Source organism: Chlorocebus sabaeus, chromosome 24, assembly GCF_047675955.1.
Source record: "Chlorocebus sabaeus isolate Y175 chromosome 24, mChlSab1.0.hap1, whole genome shotgun sequence".
NCBI lineage: Eukaryota > Metazoa > Chordata > Mammalia > Primates > Cercopithecidae > Chlorocebus > Chlorocebus sabaeus.
This window is the reverse complement of record NC_132927.1, coordinates 64,626,850-64,632,849: the sequence shown is the minus strand read 5'-3', so window position 1 is coordinate 64,632,849 and position 6,000 is coordinate 64,626,850.

The window sequence follows — 6,000 nt, the reverse complement described above, 5'->3', positions numbered from 1 at the left end:
AACTACTTTAAACTTCATATGGAACCAAAAAAGAGCCCTCATTGCCAAGACAATCCTAAGCAAAAAGAACAAAGCTGGAGGCATCACGCTATGTGACTTCCAACTACACTACAAGGCTACAGTAACCAAAACAGCATGGTACTGGTGCCAAAACAGCGATATAGACCAATGGAACAGAACAGAGCCCTCAGAAATAATACCACACATCTACAACCATCTGATCTTTGACAAACCTGAGAAAAACAAGAAATGGGAAAAGGATTCCCTATTTAATAAATGCTGCTGGGAAAACTGGCTAGCCATATGTAGAAAGCCAAAACTGGATCCCTTCCTTACACCTTATACAAAAATTATTTCAAGATGGACTAAAGACTTAAATGTCAGATCTAAAACCATAGAAACCCCAGAAGAAAACCTAGGCAATACCATTCAGGACATAGGCATGGGCAGGGACTTCATGTCTAAAACACCAAAAGCAATGGCAACAAAAGCCAAAATCGAGAAATGGGATCTAATTAAACTAAAGAGTTTCTGCACAGCAAAAGAAATTACCATCAGAATGAACTGGCAGGCTACAGAATGGGAGAGCATTTTTGCCATCAATCCATCTGACAAGGGCTAATATCCAGAATCTACAAAGAACTTAAACAAATTTACAGGAAAAAATCAAACAGCCCCATCAAAAAGTGGGCAAAGGATATGAACAGACAATTCTCAGAAGAAGACATTTATGCAGCCAACAGACACAAGAAAAAATGCTCATGATCACTGGCCATCAGAGAAATGCAAATCAAAACCACAATGAGATCTCACACCAGTTAGAATGGCGATCATTAAAAAGTCAGGAAACAACAGGTGCTGGAGAGGATGTGGAGAAATAGGAACATTTTTATATTGTTGGTGGGACTGTAAACTAGTTCAACCATTGTGGAAGACAGTGTGGCGAGTCCTCAAGGATCTAGAACTAGAAATACCATTTGACCCAGCAATCCCATTACTGGGTATATACCCAATGGATTATAAATTATGCTGCTATGAAGACACATGGACATGTATGTTTATTGTGGCACCATTCACAATAGCAAAGACTTGGAATCAACCCAAATGTCCATCAACGATAGACTGGATTAAGAAAATGTGGCACATATACACCATGGAATACTATGCAGCCATAAAAAACGATGAGTTCATGTCCTTTGTAGGGACATGGATGAAGCTGGAAACCATCATTCTGAGCAAACTATCGCAAGGACAGAAAACCAAACACCACATGTTCTCACTCATAGGTGGGAATTGAACAATGAGAACACTTGGGCACGGGGTGGGGAACACCACACCTGTGGGGGGGGGTAGGGGGGAGGGATAGCATTAGGAGATATACCTAAAGTAAATGACGAGTTAATGAGTGCAGCACACCAACATGGCACATGTATCATATGTAACAAACCTGCACATTGTGCACATGTGCCCTGGAACTTGAAGTATAATAATAAAAAAAGGCGCTAATTCATAAGCGGGGGTAGTCCTCATGACCTCCTTATCTCTTAAAAGCCTCATCTATTAAGACAATTGCATTGGAGAGTGAATTTTAAATGAGTTTTAGAGAAACACATTCAAACTGCAGCACTGGTTTTTACCAAACAACTGTAACTTTTCCGTGTTTGAAAATTTTCAAAGTAAATAGTGGAGGGGAAAAGCAAAAATATTCTAGCTCCATCTCTTTAAAAAATTACCCGGGATTATGGTTTGGTGGTAATCCAGAGAGATAAAAACACTTTAAGACTTGTTGTATAAGAAGCACGATTGTAGCTCTGTATATTTTTGGTAAGATGTTTGGCACAATGCTTTATAGGAGCATAAAAATATTGTCCTAAGGGTTAAGATTTTAAATAGAGAACTTATAGGGAAAGAGGACACAGTTCCTGGTTATGAATCATATCCATCAGCCTGACACTTTAATTACAACTTCTTTGGAGTTTATAGTATATTATCCTCATTAATCCCCAATTAGAGGTTTGAGTCATCCAAATAAATCTGCAGGACTTACACATACAGAGTTCGTTATCGAGCGGCCTAGCTTCATGCTTCCAGGTGTATGACACATGACACCTTCTGTCCTTTCACTTGTGATGTGTCTCTAGTTTTCCCAAGCCAAAAGCAGAGTCCAGGATTAGAACAACATATATTTAAGGGTGTGTTTTTGCAGATGTCGGCTGGGACTAGAAAACAAATGTAGACATGCTTAAACGCTGAGACCAATGTGGAAACTTCACGAGGTGGGGCTAGGGGGAAGAAAATTTCTGGTGGGGCACGTTCAAGTTAACGTGAGTGTATAACGCTATCAGTTTTACTACCACTGAGTGGGTATATGAAGGGGATGTTTGTGTGCGTGCGTGTGTGTGTGTGTGTGTGTGGTGAAGGAGGGTGTGTGTGTGGCGGGGGTATTTTCACAAAATGACATGGAAACCTGACTGCAGTTCTTTTGGGAAGAGGACTTGGAGGTGTCTTGGGGTGGGGAAAAGATGGAAGGCTGAGATTTCTTCTGGACTTCAGGGAAGAGGGATGAAATCAAAGGGAAACAATCCAAGGCAGATTAATGAATTTAGTCTAATATTCGTGAATTCAAAGTAGATTCTAATCAGACCGTCTCCTCCCTCTTCTGTTTGCAGAACTGGCACTAAACAGGATTCCCCAAGCTGCTTCATCACTCCCTGCCGTTCGCTGTCCCAGGAAATTCTCGTGCCTCGCCCTGGAATCCGTGTTCGACTCTTCTCTGGCTGAGCTGTTCATTGCCAGCCACCCCGAGACTCCCCACGCGGCAGGCAGCGTCTCCTCCGGTCTCACAGCCACCCCGGGCTGGAGCGTGGGGAGGGGGTAAGGGAGACAGCCAACTCGGGGAAACTTCGTCGCCAGAGATGACTGGGGTTTTCGGGCTTTCCCAGCCTTCCCATGCCGGACCACACGGCATTCATTAAAGTGGTGCAGCAACTATTGCTGCGCTTTGGCTGGGCAGGTTTTGAGCTGCAGAGACCCGTGCGCCCGACAGCAGCGCTTTGCCACCCAGTGTACTCAAGACGCGGCGGCCGCCAGGCCGGGTCTCCTGCTGGGGGACGACGAGCGCAGGGAGACTTTGCGCCACGATGTTTTGTTTTCCTGCCGCAGGAAAGCTAGGCAGTCTGTTTCCACCGGACTTAACCCGCCTGAAGCAATAGCCATGGAAGTTGCAGCGGCACAGAGGGAGACCGAACCGCTTGGCGCGGCATCTTTTTTGGATGTTTTTTCTCTACACAGACGACTTCTTTCCTTCCTTGGGTAAGTGAAGGCCAGCCTGTAAATAACCAAAGGGTAGAACCGAAGGGGATGAAAAGGGATTGCAGTAGCCCAAAGGGCTAAGTTTTCTTGGGAGGGGGTCTCCCTCCATCCCCACTCCATACAGTCCATTCCAAATACGCAGTAGAGAAGGAGTTGTGTTTGATTTCAGGCACGTTGTGGGAAACGGTACTGGGATTTATTTACCTAATTTTGGTGGATTTTTTGGGGGGGAGTCACAAACTTGTTTTTGTTTACATTCTGAGAAGGAGAATGAAAGTGGAGGTGAGAGAAAGCTCCAGAGGTTAGAAGTGGGGAAATGAAAGGAGGGGGCGGTATCCAGTGATTAAGCAGAGAGATCATCCTAAGGGCCAATGACTATTGCACGTCTTCAAGGCAGACCAGGAGCACTAGACACTGATCCTGCTCCCTACGCTAATAGAGTCTACCCCAACCTCCCCATCCCCCACCCTCCCCTCATAACCATACTGCTGTTGCCATTCTGGGGAAAGTCATCATTACCGAGGGCCCCAAATAACTTTTAATGAGGACCTGCAACCTGTCTTGTACCCAAGTGATGCTCAATAAATGTTTGTTGATTGGCTGAATGATGTTGCATTCTAAGGGTGCATTTCCTGCTACAGAAATTTGCCTTGGACAGTGAACTAAATCCTGGAAGCAGACCCCAGAACACAACGATAGCTCAATTCATTTTGCAAAGGAAGAGGGCCTGGAGGCTTAGAAAATATCATATTTAGACCTTCATTACCCAAACGAAACCATCAGACAGGTTCAGGGTCAGATTCATGGGTCTGGGGACTGGATGAATTCACAAGGTTCTGGCATGGAGAGCACGGCCCTTTGTGTCCTACAAACTTGGGTTTGAATCCCCATATCGTGACCTTGGGAGTCTTTATCTCTCTGAGCTTTGATCTTCTCATCTGTAAAAGGAGGCCAGTTATAGCTTCTGCAAAATGATGTAACAAAGATGAATGGAGAGGGAATATGAGATGGTGAGGGGGAATTCAGTGAATGTCAATCATGCCTCCCCATGTTCTGATGACTCAGGAGAGGGTATCTTTCTCCGCTGATACCCCTCTCTGGCTCTGATGCAAGCAAAAACATTGTATTGCAGTGTCTGTGCTACAGTCCAGCTGCCCATGAACAGTTAAAGAGAAGAGTGCAGAGTGAGGTTCGAAAGCCTTTCTTAGAAGCAGCTCCCTCTGGACTTGAGAACAGAATTTACATACACACTGGTGTCTCTGGGCAAGACTGGGAGAAACAGAGATTCCTTGTTTGTTTGATTTCTATGTCTTAGCCATCCTCCCAGTCCTAGTAGAGAGAGGCAAAGTGTGGTTACAGAGTCCAGGGAAGATGGTTCTGAAGCACCCGGGGAACCTGCCTAAAGGGCTGAAGAGTCAGAGTAGCACCATCAGATTGGTACCGGTTTTGCCTGAATGGGGTTTGCAGAGAATTCAGGGCTCCAGCCTGAGTGACAAAGCACTCACCTTTCCTACAGACCACAGCGGACCTCTGTAGGTCTTGTTCTTGGACCCAGAAACCTTGATGTGATAGTGAGGGATGGATGGTGAGAAAGATGCTGCTGACAGAGGGCTCCCCAAAAGCCTCAAGGTGCCCTAGAGTGGCATGCAACTCAGAGATCAGCTGCTAGTGTGGGATTTTAGACCCCAGCTGGCAGGCATGGGAATGAGCTGGGCAATTTCTATGCGTAAGTAAAGGCAACAACAATCTAACAGGACCTTATGGCACTAAATAGTAAGCCCCATGAAAGCAAGATCTCTATCTTATTCTCTGCCATATGGCCAGCACATAGCACAGTGATGGCACTTGGAAGGGGTTCAATATATATGTTGAATGAACAACAAATTTTAGTAAGCTTATCTGGAAGCCAGAGTAGGGGTTTAAACTACTTCCTGTTCAACACTCCAGCATGCAATTCATGTCTTCATTTAGCAAGTATTTCTTGAGCATCTACTACGTGTAAGGCTCCGTTGTGATGCATCCGAAGCAATCTGTCAGCATCATTCATGGTGATACTCAGAGTGACCCATTCAAGAGCACCTCAGCACCAACTGGCTTTTCTGGAGACTGAGGCCCCATCACAAACCCCTGTGGGCTTTCAAGCAGGGGCAGGGAGAGGGTATTAGATAAATGCTCCAGGTTTAACCCCTTTCCGGGAACAGATCTGGGTCCCTTCGCATCTTCCCGGCTGGGTCCCAGGCTCCCGGGGCCGCCGCTTCCACGAGCTGCCAGGTATTGGCAACTCCGCTTTCCTCGGGGGCCGCCGTACCTCTCTCAAGCCCCCTTTCCAGCCAATGACCAGCGGCCCCAGTCCGGCTGCAGGTAACTGGGAAAGGGATCAAGCCGCGCCTGGGGAGCGAGCTTCCCCGGGCGCGGAGTGCGCAGCAGACGCGGAGCGGTCCCAGAACAAAAGGCTCATGGCTGGCCCGGGCCTCCTCGGAGTGCGGCAGGGACGTGGGTTCGGGACTCAGGCGAGAGAGCCAGGGGCGGGAGGAAAAAAATGAAGTGAGAAAAGAGGAGGGAGACCCCAGGGTGGGAGCGGTGAGAAGGGGTGACCCAGGGGCTGAGGTCTGCGGCGGGGCCGCAGCCTCCCTTCCTCCGCCTCCTGCAGCGCCTTCCAGGCAACCAAGCGTGTCTCCGGCTGCAACT